A 22,190-nucleotide genomic window follows, 5' to 3' on the forward strand; every position below is an offset into this window, starting at 1 on the left:
GCGATGACGGTTCATCCTGTGATCCGTGAAATCCCGTTCGTTCAATCATTCATCGCCACTCTGTCCTTCGAGTTGCAACAGATTCCACGTGGTCGATACCGCGCACCGACGATATCCTTAATGTTTCCATGTGTCAAATTATTAATCAGTCAAACTAAGCCTCTGTTATCCCCTAAGTAGGCGAGCGGAGGTTTAACAAGCTCCCCGCTGGAATACATTATACGCTGCCTGGTATAGATCAGTTGCATCTTAATTAGATATACAGAAGTATACAGGGTGATCCTTATAAGGTGACCGACTCGATTATCTGTAAAACTAGAAATCGTATTGAAAAATTGTTCAGACGAAAAGTAACAAGTTTCGTGGGAGGAAAAAGGTGGCGGTAATTATTTTGTTCTGGGTGGAGGCGGCTCCGAGATATGAAGGTCGTCTTCCTTCTTTTAAACGAAACGCAATATATTTTCTTCGCATTCAAAAGACATAGTGGACATTCATAGTAACAAGAGAATCACGCCCAACTATGATACTGGTTCTGCCTCGGTTGTTGAAGAAATCTGCGTTAGGGATACTTGAAATGGAGTGACACCAACCGTAGTTTACATTCCTCCAGCTTGGTCTGTCAACGCAAATAACCAGGTGTTGTAAACAGAAAAGCACCCTGAAAGGGCTTCGAAGCGGTGCCGCTCGCCTATCAATATAAAAGCTACTAATCCCTCGAAGCTCGGATTTACAAAAAACATAGCTACTGCCTTCCTCTTCAGAAACAATCCAACGAACATACTTCAACCCCCTCGACCCATCGAAAGTCCCGTTCTAAGGTCTCCGAAGATCACGTTCAAATACCCTACCCTAGATGACGTCCTCTAACGAACATAAGCCTCCGTGTACCACGTGTACGGAGAGGTTGTTATCCAGCGAAGGTACAAGGGCCTCAGCCAGCACGAGAACCCCAACTGGAAGGTTAAATACGCAAGGCGCAATTCGGATCCGTCCCCAATTGAGGAATCGATACCGCGAGAAACTACCGCAACGATTACCTTCCAGCGGGACATCTATTATCGGAGCGCAACAAACGACGCCGGGTCTCGCTCGCGATCAGGACGTGATACTGACGGATCGCCCCCACGAGGAAACTGCGGCCGTTCCAAGACTCTAGCTGCGAGCAAACAACGACCGTCGAAAGATCAACCGCCTTCCACCCTTTGCTCGACTGCGCGGTGATCGATGGAAGACTGGTCGGTGAGCGATCGCTGAACCGGGCTAACGACGTGTTTCCCATCTGTTAATCGAAGCGAACTTTCGTGTCCTGGACTGCAGTTTCATCGACTTGAGGGAGGAGGGGGAACGGAGGACTTCGTCGGAGAGTTTCTTTGGCGAGTCTGTTTTTAAGGGAACCTGCTGTTGGCTGAGTCTAATGGAGATATCAGCTTTGTTCCTTCTGTAGAGGGATTCTAGGTCAGAGGTTGGCTCAATTGTGGCTGGTTGATCTTCGTACTTAGTTCTTTAATAGATATATCTTGAGATTGTTTTTGGAGATGGTCTCGAGACCGTTAAAGAAAATTACAGTGTTCTGCTTGGAGCAGTGAGACCACTCAAGTTTCAACGATGAGTGCCTTTTTGTTGTATCAGTAATGGCGGATTGGTTGGGCTTTTCCCTGCTCATTGGAGGAAAGCTCTAGGTTAAGAGTTCCCAATAGGCTATAAAGACTATTCAATTCTTTCAAGTCTTATTTTTTTATTTCATAAGCTTATGGCAACATCAACTTCGGAATGTATCTAGTGTTTGTGAAAATAGCACTATTCTCTAAAATTGCAACGAATTTTGTCTCTCAAGTTGCAATGGTAGCTTGCACGACATTATTTCGCTTTTTGTAGGTTAATAATTAGGTCGAAGCTGAATAGGCCCTTGACGTAAGCCATGCACTCTCGTGAACTGGTAAAGGGGGTCTTGTTCCTAAGGATCTAGAGAAGGCAGAGATGCCTTCTGGTAAGAGGACTATGGCAAACCGCATGGCACTTACCCCAGAACCTTGAAATCGAGACGTATGCTCTGCCAAATAATACAAATTCTAACAGACTCTGGATCAATGATGGCATTGATCGTCCTGCAACATGACAGCCGCGTGTTTGGTTGCTGGCAGTTGTAAGACTAATTGATATAATAATTATTGTATATGGAAGACACTACTCGAATGATATTGTAATTCTGTTGAATATTGAGCGATCGCGTTGAGGTGAAGGAATTATAGACGCTGAAAAGGATTCGCACCTGCACAGGTGCAACTTTAAAAGAAATAATCGACTATAACGATGCTATTGGTAAAATAATTACTCGTCACTGATAATTAGTTTTCAACAAATGTAATTTCTGGTGCCAATAGATTTCTTAATTATTGTGATCCGCGTACGTAAATGAAGCTGCTTTGTGCAGAGAAGAATAGATCTTCGAAACGATTAACATTATCGATATATGACATGAATTTTTCATTTTATTTGGAATTATTTTTAAATACTTTATGTGATTATTACAGGTCTTCATCAATATTCTCTAGGATCAACTTTGGGTTTCTAGAACATTTGAACATTGGTCGTAGACAATTCAATTCAAACTAGTTATCGAATCAGTTTAATTCAGTTCACTTCAATCAAATACAATTCCATCCCAGTCTTCAAGTCAATTCCATTGAATTTAAGATAAAGAGTTGAAGAACACTACGTGCACGAAATAGGACAGTTATTTTTAAAAACTGATTCCATAATGCTCACAACAGAATTCGTTTCCTATTTCCACGCTTTGCAGGTGTTACCTAAAAGTCGCCACGAATAAAATAGTCAGAAAATGGGTGGAAACGCGTTATCCTAACCGCAGAACGACGTTCCTCCGTTCGAGCTAATTAATCGGCCAGCGAAAATGGAAAGCGGCCTCATTTACTCGAGAGATTCCCGGAAACTGCGTATCCTTTTTTTTCTCTCCTTGTCGCTGAACAGCGAGTCTGCCTTCGATTTTTCATTCGACGCGTCCTCGTTTCGCCGTAGCGGCGGAACGATCGCACAATGCTCGCGCGACGAACGTATCGTTTTACCCATTTTCACGCGAAGCCGCGCCGGTGCGATCGTTACGCGCTAGACAAAAAAAAAATATCTGGACGTGTTAAAAATCGCCGTTCTGCAAAGGCGCGGAAATTCGATTAACAAGTGTTCGGTTTCATCGTAGCCGCAATTCACCGCGAAGAGCGCCCGTCATATCGTTCCCCTTTATCTCGTGATCGGACTGTTGTTCCCCCTCCTGATTCGGAAACTTTGACGATTGCTGCGAAAAGGGCCCTGTGTTCGGTTGGGACATTTTTGGGCGATCTTTTTTTATTTGAGTATTCGGGGAAATAAAATATTCGGCGGAAGTTGGTCGAGTAGTTCGATACTGTTCGAATATTTGACCGCTTAAATAATTACTCGAATATTAGATTATTTAAATACCTGAGTATTCGATGATACTTGAAGTAGTCGTTTGTGTGTAAAGTATATTTGACGTAGATATACCGTAATTTCCATGAGTAAAATCAAATCAAAATGGTGGTGGTTATATTCGAGTAATATTGCGTTCGAATTATTGAATAGTCAACTATTCAAGTCTGTATTAAAACTGTATTCGAATTAAATTCGAATAGCCAACGATTGGTATCACATTTGAATAGGAAAGTATTTGAATTATATTCGAATAGTTGAGTATTCGGCGAACTGGTGCTAATATCGATCCATTATGGGGCCAAGACGGATTCGTTAGGGGCCTAAACGTCAGGAGAGTTTCCCCGCGGTTTTCGTTAGGGATTTATTTTTAACTTCCCGCGGTGGAAACAATGCACGTCGGGAGCATGTGCTCGTGGACTGTACGTGCCAATAGTATTGCACCGCGGCAAGCTTGTCAGCCGTACGGTTGGGTCCGTCGTAACGCGAACGTCGCAGCGTTTCTGCTTTTTAAATATACCACCAGCCGAACTCTCTCGACTTCCCAGTATTACGTCGTCGACTGACCACGACGCACGTCTTATAATCCGCGGGAATCGCTAGACGATCGCGCCACAGGAAGTGCCGTCCGTGGCTTTAATCGATCGAGGTTCGTTTCATTCCCAACTCGTGCATTTCACACCCCCCACCTTTCTCTTCGTCATCAGTCGTACCTCTAATCAGGCCAGCGTATCAATCTTCTGCGGGTACGTAATTTCTGATACGTCGATCGGAAACTTACCTGGTCCAGCCGTGAACGTAAACGTCTCTGCCTGGAGCTGTCTTCGTGATCGTCACGTGACCGTGAAAGAGACGTGAAGAAATTTTCATTTAAATAAATATTAACAACGAAGGAAAGATTCGCACGAACGGATATTGGAATTTATATTACGAAATTAAATCGTATGTCTGGGACGAATTCGGAGCTCTCGTGAATTGGGATTCGATGGAATAATCGTGATGAATAAATGAATGTACGACGTCTTCATTCGTCGTCTAATATTCCAATGAAATGTTCAGCTTACTACTGCAGATTTTTATTAAGTCGTCATCTACTTGGAAGTGAATAAAAATAGTAAACGTTTCGAGTATTCGAATGATGACGAATATAAGCGACGAATGAAACCATTGTACATTTCTTCGATCGAAGCTTGATTTTATTCACCGAAATATTGAATTCTCCAATTTGAATTCCAAATGTGTATTTAACGAGCGACATACGAGCCGGTGTTTATCTTTCATTCGTTATTCGTATATCCCTGCTACTGACCTTCCCCTTGTGAGTCAGCGTTGATTCATGACAATGAAAGAAGTGAGACTAGTGACAGACGACAGTTCGCTTGAATCAAGCTGTTCTGACAATCAAACATCGCGATTCAGCTTCTATGCTTCACGCTTACTGCCGCTTTGCATAACCGTGACGGGCTTCAGCTGCGAAAACATTCGCTGGCTCGAGTCCACCATAACGTTTCAGCGACTCATAAATTCGCTCGTCGAGAGCTAGCGTGGTCCCGTCTGTCGTTTGACGATTTTCGAGCTGTTCGAAGAACCAGCGGACGAGCTCGTCAAATCGTCGATGAAATCATGGTTCCTGGAAACGCAGACGGGCATGATTCTATTCTAAATAATCGTTTTCGAGTAACGGGTAAAAGGTAAAGGACCTCTTATTCGTTACTCATTGGGTTAATATTAATATCTGAGTTTCGGTATTAAACGCTTCCGTTGGAATTGAACTGAATTGAAATTGAAATCGGATTAAATGGAATTAAATTGAGAATTGAACGAACTTGAACGTCAATTTTCAATTTTATTTGCTCTTCATTTTTTAAATAAAGTATTGTTCATCCTTACTTAGAATCGAAGACGATTACGGTCACGGTGGAGAAGAATAGTGACGCGATTTCGCGCAGAAGAAGCGGTTTATCGGCAGTCGGTTCATAAATTACTCGCCGGAAGAGATCGATAATGGATCCCTTTCTCCGATTCAACGCGTCTGGGATCGGGTAAAGTGGGCTCGACTACCAAGCCGGTGATTAATATCCGTCAAATTCGTCGGGCTTTCTTTCAGTAGAAAATTTCTGTCGATCGATTGCTTCGGAAAGTTGAGAAATTTCGTGCGACATTCAACCCCCACATTCGATGCGATGAATATAAATTTCATGCAACTTTAAATATTCTTCGTGCCTTATTAATAATTTTAAATTCGATTACGTTTACTTTTTCAATCCATTTTCATTTTCTTCGCAGTTCCATTCGATTCGATTCGGTTATGCATTGATTTTAATTCGATTCCATCTCATTTTCTCTGAATTCGGTTCAATTCAATTCCGTTTGGCCGTCAATTCAATCCTGAATATAATTTGCTTTGAATACGACGCGTTGTAAGAAACGTAAAAATAAAGTACACTCAGCTACAGAAACGATCTTATCGAGAAAGGTCGACCCCGTCCAATGAATCAAGCGTGTGATACTGAATAACAAATTGGCTCTATGTAGATCTCCACGCTTCGTGGAAGGAAAATGTTGCTCGGTGACCCGTGTCTTGCTTGCTTCATGGGCACTAGAGAGCTACGGCTCCATTTTTTTTTTTTTCGACTCAGCTCGAACAACCGAGCTACACATATGATCGTACTCTCTGACGCTACGTTCCCTCTACTCGAATTTCAAACACCTGAACACTGGATACAAACATTCCTCTCCCACGCCTGGCGTCAAAGATGGACGAAATTTTTATCCGGATTAAAATTTCAAGCAATATTATTTACTTGGAGGTTAAATTGAAGGATAAAATTGAAGGGTAAATGGAATTGACTTGCCTTGAATTTAATTTTAAATAGAACTGAATCGAATTCAATTTTATTAAATCATCTGTTCGGTCCAATTGCTTATCTCGACCGAGTTCCAGTTCGATTCGATCAATGTTTCAATTCAGTAAAATTGCATTCCATTCATTATAAGGCTATAAAAAATGCTCAAGCTTGACGATTAACGAAAAAGTTTAATTCTTCTCGTCTCCCTTTTATTTCTCCAAAGCATCAAAAGCTTCTCCCATTGAAATTGAAATCACGGTTAACCGAGTCGATGGTTGGTTAATATTTTACACAGAACTTTCCTACCATTCCCGTACCAATTTTATCGAAATAATTGTTTGTCACTCCTCTCCCACACCCCGTCGCTGTCGTCGACAGACCATAAAGCGTTAACCGTTCCCCATGACTTGGCGAACAAGTCCCAGCCGTTTGTTCCCGTAAGCGGCGAATGGAGATCGCTGGTTGGAAATGGGATTTTTTCGCTGGCAGCCAAGCAAAAAGGTTCTTTGTTGCCTTTGAAAACAATCGCGGGTCGTGACCGAAACCGTTTCTCGATAAACGCGCTTCCGGTCTCGCCCGATTCTTGAGCGCGACGCTGCTTATTGCAACGCAACTTGATCGAGCTAACGAACCAGTCGAGCACCTCTGTTCCAAGGGAATTAACGAGGACGAGTCCAGTTTCATCCTCCTTCGTCCACCTACTGACGACCAGTGGCGGATTTACCCTCCACGGGGCCCTAAACAACGATATTTTTCTGACCCTTGTTGCGCGAACAAACTTGACATCGAGGAGACGCTGGCAGATTTTAGAGAATTTTTAACGTGAAAAGTATACAGCGTAAAATGTCTCAATTTGAATACATGAACATGTATACTTTGAAGTATATTTGGTGAAATTTTCGACGAGAAATATTGAAAAATAGCGGGGCGCCAGGTGTCATCATTGGCGTCCTACTAAAAGAGGAGTAGATGACTTTAATTCCTTTCAACTTTTAATTCAATTTACTTCGAGTGCAAGTTGAATCGAATTCTAGTTCATGTTCAAGTCAGTTCTATTTATTTCTTTAACTCGGTTCAATTCAATTCATCGATGAACACCATTTCCATTCAATCAAACTAATCATGCCATAAAATACTTTCATGAAATAATAGAACTCCTTTTTTCTAATTAATTAGATTCAATCTGAATTGGAAATAGTTGAAAATACAATTGGTTAATTCTTCTACCAAAGCCTCCGATCTGGCCTTTGCCGTAGTCCGCCACTGAAGTCGATCTTCTCTTCTCCGTTTCTATCTCTTTGACTCCTCTCCCCCACCTCGATTCCTTCTCATCGTATCATTCCTTTTTCGCGCGTCCTCTCTGCTCCTTTCGTTCCATTTTTTGCTACACGAGAGTTCAGTTCGCCCACGCGCCAAACTCGTGCTGACGCAAGCGTTTCTAATCTCGTCGAAATTTTTCTATTGCGAAAAGTGAGTCGTAATTTCATACTTACCTCTAATTTTTCTTCTGAACGGTGTCGTGCACGAGCGTGTGAGAAATTTGTGAAACGATACCTCCTGAAAAATTACAACACAATTGTCTAAAATGAGTCGATTATCATCTACTAATTCCCTTTGAATAGTATCATCGGTTATCAAAGATTGCTGAACGTGCTGCAACATCGAAGCATGCCCTCTGGACCAGGAGTGAAATCTCGTCACACAAAACGCACCAAATCGAGTCAGGGGTACACGTCGGAATAGTTAACGCAATAATTCGCTGCGTAAGCCAGCTTTGTCCGATGTCACGTGAAATTTCGCCGTTTTAAACACCGAAACTGGCGGACAGGACACAGGGTTCGGGCCATTAACCGACGAACCGAATGGAAATCGTGGACCGCGACGACCCTCGCCAGACGTTCAGGTATCGGTGGAACATGTCAAGTCGAATTTCTTTGTGCACAGATACCTGGAGGTCGACGAAGGACGCTGCTGCGAGGCTGCGAGCAGCGGTGGTGCGTCACTTCGGCGTGGGTCTGTCAGTCGAACGGCTGCTGGACGCAAGGCGCCTTCGGGAATGAGAGGATTGGGCGCGTAGAGACGTTGAACTTGGACCGAGGAGATATCGCAAGGTAACTCTCCGTTCTTTCCTTTCGCGAGTCGAGCGTGGCTTGGTCGATGGAAGCCGAATTAGTGTGAGAAAAATACCCTACGCGACGGTGAAATAGAATAGCGAAACAGGGGGATGAAGGTGGACGGAACTTTAAATGGTGACGGTGAGTCTGACGTGGAGAGAGTATTTTATTATTTAAATTCAATTTTTCCTTGTGTTCGAGGCATTAGAAAGTACAGTTTTAGTATCGTTCTTTTCTAGCATCACCAGTCTTTTGAGTAACTGTGTTCCTATTTCATAAAATCAGTGCTTCGGTCTTTTAGATAATGTGTTCCAATTTCATAGAATCAGTACTTTGAATACGTGCAACATTTTTTGTATGCGACACTTTTGTTACACAAGTTAAAGATCGGCCTGTGACAGTTTATCGAACCTACAGCAATCTAACTACAAATTTTTGCAATTCGAGGTCGTTACAATAGTACTAATCCAACGTAACCTAACTGTACTCGGATCGAATATATTCTAACTAAAAAGTTTCACGAGTCAAAACCGGTAGAAGGTCGCACAGTCATCGAATCCGTGATAATCCAACCAAAAATAGTCAGAAAATTTCAACTCCAACCTGAGCTAGCCACGAGGTTTCGGCTAGCGTAGGTCGTCGAACTTCCTTCATCGAGCTACGAGAAAAATTAACGTAATGGGAAAGGAATAATTGCACGTGTTCTGTTATATAATTTCCGCGAACGCACGCCAGCATTACGGAATTAAACCGGGGAACCATTTAAATTCTGAACGCTCGATTTTCGCGATGGAAACGCTGATGGGTTTCCATCCCGTGGATTCTTCCGCGTGCAGCCCAGCTATTTCCGAGCGCGCATTACGCGCGTACACGCGTGCACGGCCGCCTCTTCGGGACGAAACGAACGTACCTACGGATCTCATTATACTCGCAGATTCGTTCGATTGGTAGATACGAATTCCGGGTAGGAAACGCTCGGATATTAACCATTAGCATCGAGAACGCGATCAGCCGTCCCGATTTCAGGCCACGATTATTCGCGTCGCGTGATTTTCTATTGTGATCACTCGAGCCCCTCTGGAAATGCATGACGCGTAGCGACGTCTCGTCTCGGAGACCTAACCCTCGTCCTCCCCGTTTCACCAATCGAAAACAGGCCTCTTCTCGCTCCTTTTTCGTACCCTTTGTGCTCGAATTCACTTCTGGAGTCGTCGCGAGTAGTCAAGTCTTAAGAACGTCACTTCAAAGCGGGGTAACAGGTTGGTGATATATCGATCGTGCTAGGGGAGGATTGAATTATATTTATAGGGCAATGTCGAGAAACGGCAACCTTGGTATTGTTGGAATAATATAATTTTGTTCATTTTTAAGAATCTGGAAAGTTCATCTAATTAATGCAAGATTCTGATTTTGAAAGTCATTGTACTCTAATATACAGGGTGTCTCAAAAAATGTTGGAGGTCCTTGAAAAGGGTGATTCAGGGGGTGATTTGAAACAAGTTCTTCCTTAGCGAAATTGTTGTCCGAGGCTTCGTTGAAGAGATATTAACAGAAAACACTGACCAATCAGAGCGCGCGTATACTGTTGGAGCAGCCGTGATAGCGATGGCTACGCGCTAGGTAGCGGCTCTCGTACGCCAACAAGTGACTCGACGTGCATCGAAGGATATTGACGCGGCCGCTCAGCGCGTAGCCTTCGCTACTCCGGCCGCTCCAACGGTATACGCGCGCTCTGATTGGTTCGGGGTTTTTTATTAATATCTACTTAACGAAGCCCCATCCGACATTTTTGCAAAGGAAAAAGTTGTTTCAAATCACCTACCGAACCACTCCTTTCAAGGACCTCCAACATTTTTGGGATACCCTGTATAGCCAATCCCAAAAGTATTCGTACCTTCTACGTCTATTGAAGAAGTTTGACTAAATTAAATAATAGTTTAGGTATTACCAAATGAATTTTTCATATTTATATATTTATATATACATCAACATGTTAATGAAAATATGAAACCTATCATTTAATTTAAACAACTGTCTTCAATAGACGTAGAGGGTACGAATATTTATGGGACTGACTGTAAATATGCGGGAAAGTCTTGAGCACGTGTGTTGGCCAGGGGACGTGATTGGTGTAACGTGTACAGTGATACAGTGACTGTGTTTGATTAAAAATGTGTCGTGGAGGATATTGACCACTAGTAATCTACTATAAGGATTGTCACTTTAAAGCGTGTATCGGTGACGTTAATAGGAAAATGAGAATGAACTTTCGCGGGAGCTTTTAATAATTTTATATAAAAAAAAATTATAGGAAACATTCCTTGATACTTCTCGTTGAATCGTATAAGGCACGTATATACAGTGCCAGCTTTCTGAAAACGAAACCTGTCTTGGATCATCGTCTTCGTCATGAATATTCATCAACGCGTGAGGGAGAATCATGTTTCTCAGGTTTCTAAATTTGTCGGTCCAGTGTACACGTATTTAACGGATTCTCAAATTCGTTTTTCTCATTCAGAATGACTCGTTGGCCTCGTTTGACTCGATGACTGTATTTTGTAAAATCAATATATTTGTACACCAAGAATCATCCGCATGCCAGTAGTACCACCTATAATGACGAAATGATTGTCTAGATAAAAGCTTCTAATAAACGTGTTTTCATTTATTACTTATTTAAAATAAGTCTAAATTATAAAAAGTGAAATAAACGTGGTAAGATTTTGAATGTTTTGAATGTTTACATGGACCGGGTACAAATTTACCCGAATTAATTCGAAACTGTACGAATAAAACGTTCGAATAAATATTTCTATTCACCTGTTGTCAAAAGCAGTGTTTCATCAGTCTTTGTTGTAAAGCGACAAAGACTTCGGGCAAAGCAATGGGCAACAGTGCGCTGCCTCGAATAGTGCGAGTTCAAGATCGTCGCCAAACGGACCGAGGAGTCTGCGTTCCGAGTGTAAAAATAGTTATCGATATAGTACGCTCGAGAAATAGACGGTCGAGTTTGAAACTGTTGTCCTTCGCGCGTCACTTGTTTACCGCTCCACGGGGGCGCGTTCTACCTATTGGAAAACAGGTTTGCGTGGAAACGAACTTCCCGCCGACGCCGTGGAGCCTTGTCCTGGTCCCGGGAGACGAATTAACTCGTTTGTTTCCGCGCACGGTGGCAACAGTCGCGTTGGAGGTCGACCGGGGGACTACTAGTCGAATGTTTCGGTATTAGAGTTCAACACCTCGATCGTTCGAGCATTCGGCAAATATAATTCGGATATTATAATTCGAGAGCACTCGAAATATTCGAATGCTAGTTGAGTAGTATTCAAATACTTGACTATTCGAATACTAGGAACCATTCAAATGCTCGACTATTCGAGCACTATTTGTATAGTTACCGAGTTCTGTTTAAATACCTTACTTTTTGAATACTATATGAATACTATCTAAATATTTGACTGGTACAGCGTTACTTAAATACATAATACTCAATCCCTCGAAGTTTTCCCTCGAAAATAGTAAACCAACAACATCAACTAATAAGGCACCAGATGCTCCGTAATAGGAATGGGATCGTAAAATTACATTTTTTGCTACCCTTAAACACCTCACCCCCGAGTCTACATCACGAACTAGATCAAGAATTTGATGGTACCGAAAGATATTAATGAGAAAAAATTCTAATAACGGCACCCAGCCAGATTTCATCTTCTGTAACGTGGCCTCCCTAATATCCATACTTTCCAAAGCGGCACTTTTTTCTTCGAGTTCCAGCCGTTGGGTCGCGTTAAAGAACGACGGTACAGGGCTCTCGGCCTTCCCCTACCCCATCACCTAAAAGTTTTCGCAATAATCGTCTATAAAAAGGTGGGCAACGAGCATCAGACGCCATCAAAAAGTCCTTAACGCGCGGCTGTGAAAGAAACGCTGTTACAGCGTACCTTCCCTCTGCCACTTCTTTGTTTCGGCCCTTCCTCGCGCTTCTTTTTACGCGAGGGACCCAAGATACCCGGTTCTCCCCACTGCTTATAGCGCCAGACTGGATTCGTATTACAAGATTCCTGCGCCACGTGATACATTCCCCGCAATTATACGCCAAATGCGGGTGAAATGTATCGTACCATTGCTTCGGGCGCAAAACAAAATGGTCTCATGACACCTTTATTTTTATCGTTCTATCTTCGCGAAAGATAACAATCGATCGACGACTACCCGATGACAATATGCCCAAACACGGCCCCATTCAATCTATTTGTATTCTATGATTCTCGAATGAGGAAAAAGTTCCAAAAAAGCTTGCCTATTCGCGACAATAAAAATCGTTCGAACAAGGTTGCGCTTGAACTCATTTTTATCAGGCGAATGTCGCGAACCCGTCAAAAATACTCTTCCGAAGGCCTAGTGATAAATATGACGATTTTTAGTTTCGGTATCGAATGAGCCGTTTTGATCACACTCTAAACGAATGCTTTTATTCTTCCTAGTCAATATTCATGAAAAATCTATCGATAGATTGGCAACATTTCCCCAACGAAAAAGAGTCCAAAGTCGACCCCATCTGGACTACATTTAATTATGCGTTGATCGAGCGACAAAAATTCGAAAAAAAAAAATAGTCAATAACGTGTAATTAAAAGTCGTTCGAATCGTTATTTGGACTCATTTTCATTGGGGACATTTGTCGAATCTATTGCCAATACTTTTGCGAAAATATTTCATGATATACCGTAAGTGTAAAAAATATTAACTTCAATTTGATTCTTTTAATCGAAATATTCCTAGATTATGGTTAATTAAACGACTCCCACTTGTTGTGAAAATTACCTCTTGAGTATCGAAGTCCTTTAATTCTTTCTTTTAATTTTCTCTTTGATCAACGCCAAGATTTTAGGGAAATTTTTTGTTGTTTTAAAAGCGAGTTCATCTAGATTTTCCGTACTTGTTACGCCCGTACCGAGTGATTAATCGTCCGTATAGGTGTTCGGCGTCGTCCTAGGCGTCCTCCGGCAGTTTCGTAGTTACTTGATTCTTATTGTCTCGTGCTTTTTACGCGCGAAAGCCGAGTTCCCCTCGTTTTATTTAATCCTTTGCTTAGTCCTTTAATTAGAACGCCGCTTGTTTCTTGTCCGACGCGAAAAGGGCTGTGTCAACTTTTTGCGCAAAGAGCTTCGACGACGGGGACTTGTTTATTAAAACGGTAAAGCACAGTTCCACCGTCATCTCCGAGTTACAGAGTTGACGGATTAGGACAACAGCGACGATTTCAACGTTGGGACGTGCGCACTCGAAAGGGTGACGTCTGGCGTTAACTTTTTACCAACTTTGCCGGGCGAGGCCTCGAAATGGTTGGAGGATCATCCACTTGGATGAGTTTCTCGCTCGTTATAGCCAGTGCTTTGAAGGCTTCGGTACACTAAATACGAAATATTCCTTTCATTCCCGGTGTTTGAATGAATTCCCTTGAAGTGTCCAGAAAGTGGCGAGTTTTTAATGTCGGCCTGACATCGTACATAAAAGTGCTCTTTAGCAGGTTTACTCATCGTTAGGAAAGAAACATTGAATCGAATCAATACGATCAGATTTTATTACCTCTAGATTAGTTGTTCTCCTGGCTAAAATGAGTCCAAACACGGCCCCATTAGGACTACTTCTGATTATACGTCGGACGGCTGAAAAAAAGTTTTGAAAAAAATGTGACATTTCGATATGCTTAAAAATTGTTTCAATTAGGTCGTGTTTGGGCTCATTTTCATTGGGCAAACCTCACTACTCCAACAGTAATGTTCATATTAACAAAATACACTTTCTTGCAAAACCTGATATTAGGAATAAAAAATTGTCCAAAGTACCACGTGTTTGGCTTCGTTTTCATCGCACAAGTCTTATCAATACATTGACAATTAACGTGAATACTAACCTATTAAAATTGTTAACAACCAAGCGACGACGTCGAGGAATTATCAAAATTTCTCGTGAAATAAATGTTGCATCGACTGATAGACGCGGTAGCGATTGCAAGCAAATATTTGCTCTCGTAGCGGGACATCGAAATCGCGAGTCGAGCGTACGTGCCGCGATTCACGATTCTTGCAAGCCCACGACGAGAATCGAAGGAAATTACAGCAACTGTCGACTTGTTTCTTTGTCGAGCCAGCACATTAATCACGTCCCGCCGCGGTGATTTTTGCAAATTTCTAACATGAAAACTATGCATCATGGAAATTTCAAATTTGAATACATAAGTGTATGCACTTTGCGGAGTATCATAAAAAATTTGCATCGAAAAATATCGGACAGCGGCATGCCACCAGATTTTTCACGTGACGGTATTTTATCAGCTCAACACGAAAAATTCTTGGAGACGTTTGATATATTATGAGAATGTTTACCGAATCAAGTAGGACAGCAAATAATTTTTGAAGCTGCCTTTCTTTCGTTACACAGTCCTATCGAGTAATTTTCATTTATTTTGGCCGTCTGCCAAGAACCTCTTCTTGAAATACTCGACCAACTTTCAAACAAACCAGTGACTTTTTACTATCTATCAAATATTTTCACTTCCCTCCTTTCGGGACGTTGTCAAATATATTTTCGTCGAAAATACATGGTTAAACACACGGGAAATTCGAAACAGGAGTGTATACGATTTTCGTTTAATATACAGAGGAGGAATCGTGCCAAGGTAATTGTTTATATTGCCGTGCAAATAGACTCGTGCCTCATAATCGCATCAATTCATTTATACAGCATTATATTCATTAATTACGCGCGTTTATTTTCCATATTCGACCATCTGTAGAGTAGATCACCCGATTATTGAATAATTGATGACAATGCGTTATTTGAAATTCATGTTATTTCGTCGGGGAAAGAACAGGTTGGTTAAAAGGTATAGTAGCTCCTGCATCAAATTCAGCCAAGAATTTCTTTTGTCCTTAATCACCCATTTGTTGCACTTTGTCTAAAGATAATTCGATCAATTCTCCGTACATATCAAAATCAACATTGTCAGAATCCTGTATATTACACAATAAAATTTTAACGCGAAAGCAAAACCATTTCGAATAAAGAATATCAGTTTGAGTGCTTTAAAAGTGTTTTCAATCGAAATAATCTATTCAAAACCTCGTTTGCAGCTCTCATACGACCGCAATAAAATAAATGGAGCGCAGAGAAAAACATGAAATGCATCGAACAATGAGAAGCTCACCGATGTACATTATCAATGAAACGAGTCACCTATTGAACTTGCATTCGCGTCAGAAACAAGGTCCAATCTTAATCCATTAAATTTGCATTGTAAAGTTCGTACCTCGTACGGTTGAATACATCCGCGAATTTTCCCTCATTTACACCACCCCCAACCACCACCTGCTCGAAGGGATGCATTTAGGGATGGAACTGCTCGAACAATTTAATATTCGAGTACTTTGTTGGTATGCGAGTGGAACGGATGGAAATCGAACAATTACAAAGTATCGCGAAGCAAGCGCAAAAGTCTGTCGAGTCTCAACGCTCACGTGCTGGGTTCATGCGGGTCTAACTCGAGGAAGTATGTGGAATACTGTGCTACGGAAAAGCGTTTGTGTCCACGATGGTTATCTTGCGTAACAAATCTTTCGTCACTTGCGGAGCACGATTTTCCAAAGACGGAGGTTTACTATTGTTTATTTTTCCTAGCGTTCGCACAACCGTGCTCATTTCTGACGATATTGCCGCCCCGTGAACTGATTCGAGAAACGCGCAGCTGCGTAAACACGCGCGACCGGTGTTTGCATTCTTGAAGCGGCGGGAATTTTTCTGTTGTTCTTGACTTCTAATATTCGTGTTCGGGAGCGTAAACTCCCGTAACGATAAACAGTTCGTCACGTAACCGGAAATATTGTTGGCTGGCAGCGACAACAACGCGAGGAACGACGAGCAGGCGCGATTTTTTTTTAGTACGGTGGAGGTTTGGCTAGTTTGGAGTTCTTGAAAATTTGAGATTTAAGATTTTTTTTTTTCGAAGAAAGTGATTGAATATATTAGGGGAGCCAAAAAGTAATCAAAATGTCTTCGATTTGGAAAAGTTTAGAAATGAAAAATCGAAAGACTTCTTTAGAAAGGGAATCGAACAACCGCCATCGCGCTGGCAAAAAGTGTTAGAAAATGATGGGAATTATTTTTTTGACTAGTATTTCAAATTTCTCTAGTGAATAAATGTTGATAAAATTTTGATTACTTTTCGATCCCCTGATATTAACTTCAGAATTGATATACAGTCGGTGTAAGAAGTATTCGTACGGTAACGAATTTAAAATAAATGGTTCCTGTACGAATACTTATTACAGTGACTTGTAGGTATTCGTCTATATCTTGTAAAGCTACAAGAATTTTATCAGGTGTAAATAATTAATCTTGTCGGAGTAATGTGAACTCGAAGAAAAAATAACAAACGCTCCAACTAGCCAGATGCTTCCATTCTTCAATTTCCTGATCTGGTCGCTTGAAAAATAGAATCGAACAAGGTTCGAGAAATATTCGCGGCAGTCTCGCAGTTCTTCTCGGATAAAGACATTAAATTGCGTAAAAAGTTTCAGACTTCAATCTTTTTAGAATGCCATTAAAAAGTTAAACGAAGTTATAACGAACGAATTTCCATTGAGGAATTGTTGTGCCACATTTAGTTTACGCAACGGATCGACAAGTTTCGTTTTATATCTAATCAGCTTTGAACTCGTCCTAAGCATGTTTTTTCATGATCACAATGGGCAATCCGATCATGTATACCCCTAACGTCCGTGCATGGAGACCCTGAGAGTTTGCGAGTGTAAAACCCATAAATCATTGCATATTAATCACCAAAATTCATGTTTGTAGTTCCCAGAGATCCGTGTGCGTGGACCGCAGGGATTCGTGCGCCTAGACCACAGGAATCCGTGCGCGTAGACCCCGGGGATCCGTGCGTGTAGAGCCCTCGTTGACACAATCGCAGCTTAATATTGCGTTATCATCAATTATATGCTGTCGATCCTAATGGTCAGCGATTCAGTCATCCGATTGAACTCCAGAAGTGTAAACAGAAATACGAATATCGAATTTTCCGCGAGAATATCGAGAGTTTCGAACTTTTCGTATCGACTTCGATCGTTTCAACGTGCCGATTAATTACGATTACGAAACGTGTTACTGCAAACGGGCACCGAGTCTTCACCCCGTTGCATAAAGCGCATAGTTGCTGCTCTCACGTTCAACGATCCATCAACGAGTCAGAAAGCTGCGAAATTGATGGTGTACGTGGAAAGGGGCGTTCCTGGATTCCTCTTTTCCCATTCGTGGTCCTACGGTGAAAATTTATTTAGCCGTCGATCGAATCACCTTGCTAAATGCAAATCGGAGATTCGTCGATTGGGCTGGCCTAATAAATATTGCGCGATTTCATTCACTTTCTTTTTGTAGCTATTTTTTATACCGTCTATCAAAAGAAAGTATATTAAATTTTGTCTGACGAAAAAGTTTTGATGTATGCAATATTTCCCGGGATATTCCTGGGGCCCTTAGGTTTCTGGCAGAGATCAATGAACAAGGAGCCTCGCGAGCGATGGACATGTGGCATTCTATGAAAGGATCTACGGAACGGCAATAAAAAGAAGTAGCGTTAACCTTGCGCCTCGGAGAACTCAAATTACACGTTTAGTGCGGCACGCGACGTACCGCTCGTCGCTTCGAGCGGATTTCATCGCGGGTTGCGCAATATTCTAGTGAACGCACTATAGGGTGTCCCACAGAGATGGGATAAAAAAATCATTTCCGAAACATTCTGAGATCTCTATTTTTAATTTTTATATCGTCATTGGTACCCGATCATTAATTACATCGTTTCGAAGACATATCGTCATAGATTCCTTTGTCAATAATAATTGTTATTAATCTAATTCGAGGTACTCACATTTGAAATCGATTTTTTCTGAAAGAAAGCTTCGGAAAACAAATGATTTTATTCCACGTTTTCAATTTGATTTTGCATGTAAGAGGACTTTCATTTTGATTGTACTAATTGGGGACACCCTGTATATTAACGATTAGACCGACTGTTTTTTTTCTGGGCAGAGCGGAACAGAGCCATTAGAGTATGAATAGTTTTGCACCCGTCTCACAGCTGTCATCGCTTCAAAGAAGAACTTCTTGCATCTCAAACTGATCATTTTTGTGAATTTGTATACAGTTTTTTGAGGTCAAGTAATACGCAAGATAATGTGAAGACGTGATTCCTTGGTTATTCAGTAAGGAACGGTATAATATATCCATTACGTTTTGGTTCGAAGATTTTATAATTAGTGTAATTACATTTTAAACCCAATAGAATCGTCATTAACTGAACTATGGTAATCGACCTCAACTTGAGATGAATTACAAGCCAACATACTTCGCTCTACAGAAAAATGATGACATAACCCTCCCCCCCCCCCAATATCATATAGATTACAACATATTTCGACATCATAAAAATCCCTAACGTCTAGCTACAAAAACTATCAATTTGACATTGAGTCTCCTTGAATTAATATTAATGAACGAAAGATGAACAAAAGCTCCTGCATTATCGTTGTCACGAGTCCTTCGAAGCTCTTCGAAAAATTGTCCTGACGATTTACAAGGGCAATGACTCCTATCGAATCGGGTCACGCAGCACGATCGTTTGCAGCAAGTATCGATAACAACATGTCGATCTTATCCGTAATTACGCACGAAATCACGTGCACGGCGAATCGTTCTTCACGCATTAGCGACGGGGCGCCTTATCGGTTGTCGAAGTCACAAATAATAGCTAGCTCTCGCTCGCGGGCACTTGTTTATCTCAGTGAAGTACAGGGTGCTTCAGAAGAATGTTAAGACTCGTATCGATGCTACATTTCCAGGGAAACGGAACCGATTACAGCCCGTGCATCGATAGAGGGGCTTGAAAGTGGGAAAAGTAAGGACGCCCAGAAAGAAAACTCACATTTCACTTAACGGCCCCTCAGAAGCCGTGCAACTTTCGTATATAACAATTCTACGTAAAACTCATAATTTACAAGCTATTCAAGGTGGGCAGGTTTGGTGTCCCAAGCCTATGTGTACACTTCGAAAAGTGAAACCTTGTTATCGCACTCGTCAGCAGCTATTCAACCGACTCGTCGCCTCACCCTTTTTTGAGTCGTTCGTCCCTTCGTGTCAGAATTTCCTATCGGGATCGCGAAGCAACTTTTGACCACCGTTAAACAAGCTCGTAATACCAATCCGCCGAAGGCAAAATTGCGTGTTAATAATAAACCGAGGTAAGGCGGTTAATGACAAATATCATAAAATTAGAACTCTGACATATCCACTTGTAATAAGAGTCGACTCTAGTTTCATGCAAAATTTTTAATTAATAATGAACCGTGCTAAGGTATTCAATGATAAATATTGGAGAATCAGAACGTCTACAGAACTCTGTCGCATCTATTCCGATTAATAATTCAATTTCCCACGAATCGGTACGAAATTCTGAATACGTGTTTGCAGGTGCGCCTGCTTCCAGGAAATTCGATACAAAAAGGGAATAGACTTTTTCTAACACACCTAATGGGAATCCCGCCTTAATGGAGGGGTCACGTGAGCGGGAACCGTGCCACCCGCCTCACGGAACTCTATCCTCGTGGATCGAACCAGGCTCCGCTGCATGCGGTATTAACTCCGAAATTAGCGAGTTCCTCGTGAAATAGCCACTCTCGAGCCTGCGCCTAGATCTAATCAGCCTCGGGCCGAGAAGCCGCGAGCCACGCTGTAATTTGCGGAGAAGCGTGAGATAAGTCGCGGCCGTTGTTATCGCGTCGGATCGGCCGCCGTCGTCCCGAATTCGCCACGGTGCACCACGAAATTCCGAAGGAACGCTAAATCTACCCCAACCCCGTCCCCCCCCCATCCGGGCTGGAATTATTTTGTCTCCTTTTTTCCTTGTTTTTCCCGGGAGATCTTGATCGCGAGCCTTTGGGATAGAATTTACTCATTCGCGGGCTAGATTGGATGTGAATAATCGTTGAAGACCCCTTGACAGGCTAATCGGTCGTAGCAGTTTTGTTTTAGGGACGTGTATTTTAAACCTGGCTTATCGTTTGGGGCGCACACGAGGGGTGAGATGAATGAAAATAGTAGAGAGTTAAATAGTTTGGGGTTATGTGTACCTGTCTTGTTCGTGACCGAGGAGATTGACCCCTGGACGAGTGCAACCTGCTTGGACTCAAGGTGCAAGCTCTCTGGATGCGAGTATTACAATCAAGTATCAATTTGATATTTATTTTATTTTAATAGTAGGGAGTTAAGTAGTTTGAGGTTCTTTGTACCTGTCTTGTTCGTGACCGAGGAGATTCACCCCTGAACGAGTACAACCTGCTTGGACTCGAGGCACAAGCTCTCTGGACACGAGTGTTAGAATCAAATATATTTTAAATTATTATGACTGGTATAAGTGAGAGACTTTTTCTCGGGATCAATATATCATGCAAAAACAAATGAAAATGTCCTTTACTATGTTTAAATCCGAAGCATCGTTATCCAAATATAAGCAATCGAATTTGACTTATGTAACTCTTGGCGGACGCTATTTTCTGCCATCGGTCAGCTGATCGCGCGCATGCGCTTGTGTTCACACGCCTGAAAACTTCAATTCCGTATATCTCGATAACGAAGCCTCCTATTGTAAAACGGAAAAGAACTTTTCGATTAATAGTGACACGAAGAATCTTAAAGCAAACTCCGCATACTCTTGCTAAAATTCCTTACGTCATATTTAAGTGAAGGAAACCTGTCAAATTTCCATACTTTTCATTCATCAAAACTTGAAGTTGTGGTTAAAGTAAATATCGGTTCGTTATCTAAATGATCACCTTTTCAAAAAAAATCTTTAACCATGAAGTCCGAGACAGGTGCGATGAGATGGCGAAGAACGATCGTGAGGCTCTAGCGCGCTCGTTATCTTTCCCAGGCTTTTAAGCGTCGCGCACGCGTCATCCGCGGATGGGTGAATCATTCCATTTATTTTTATCGTACGGGAAAGCTGATAATCGCTCGAACTGACTGACGTGCAGATCGTATCAGTTCTGTTCTTTTTTCGGACGAGGTGTGTTGCGTGTAGGACTTAGATTGTACGGATTGCGGGGCACTGTGATAATGAATCGCGTTCAGATGTGTGGGTAAAGGACGAGAAATCTCATAATTGGGAATTCATTCTCTTCTGTAGGGATATAATAAATACGTAATGCTATTATTATTACATTCATCGCACACATAGACACAGAATTATTTTTCTATATTATTATATAAAAGTAATTGATGAACATGGTAAGAAAAAATGGTTATCATCGTGTTTATTCGTCATTGAAGAATGACTACAAATTTTTTGATGACAAGAAAACTAATAGTTAAGAAGTTATAGTCTGCTCAGAACAACGTTCAGGCCTTCCATTTGATCGACAAATGGTTGAGATTATATTCAAAAACGTCGCGGTTAATTTCCACAGGGATGCGATCCCCCGAACGATTAATCTCTTCATTTGCCAGGGGTTACCGAGGACGTAACCCCAAATAACAGATAAATTTATTACATAATTCATACACCGGCTCGGCGTATATAAAAGCACCCTCGAATCTTCGTCTGGGAATAAAAGGTCGGTTCTTAATATTCTCCCAGGTGTCCCGTGGGATCTGAAATTCAGATGGACTCGCTTCCTTAAAGACGCGAACTGTCCAAACAAACTCGCTCGGA

At 41.8% G+C, this 22,190-nt stretch overlaps 1 protein-coding gene across 2 annotated transcripts in view; it reads left to right on the forward strand.

The window, feature by feature from the left end:
• Window positions 1–4,004: 4,004 nt before the first annotated feature.
• Window positions 4,005–22,190, forward strand: part of LOC128887772 (sodium-coupled monocarboxylate transporter 2) — a 56,371-nt gene continuing 38,185 nt past the window's right edge. Inside the window, exons 1-2 of one of the 2 annotated variants that reach the window (XM_054144095.1) lie at window positions 4,005–4,111; window positions 8,256–8,422. The gene's annotated coding sequence lies outside the window, so the exon portion shown is untranslated. Of the gene's footprint in view, window positions 4,209–8,255; window positions 8,423–22,190 lie in introns of both variants that reach the window. The other variant, XM_054144086.1, reaches the window with a different exon arrangement.

The sequence above is a fragment of the Hylaeus anthracinus genome, unplaced genomic scaffold, assembly GCF_026225885.1.
Source record: "Hylaeus anthracinus isolate JK02 unplaced genomic scaffold, UHH_iyHylAnth1.0_haploid 0, whole genome shotgun sequence".
NCBI lineage: Eukaryota > Metazoa > Arthropoda > Insecta > Hymenoptera > Colletidae > Hylaeus > Hylaeus anthracinus.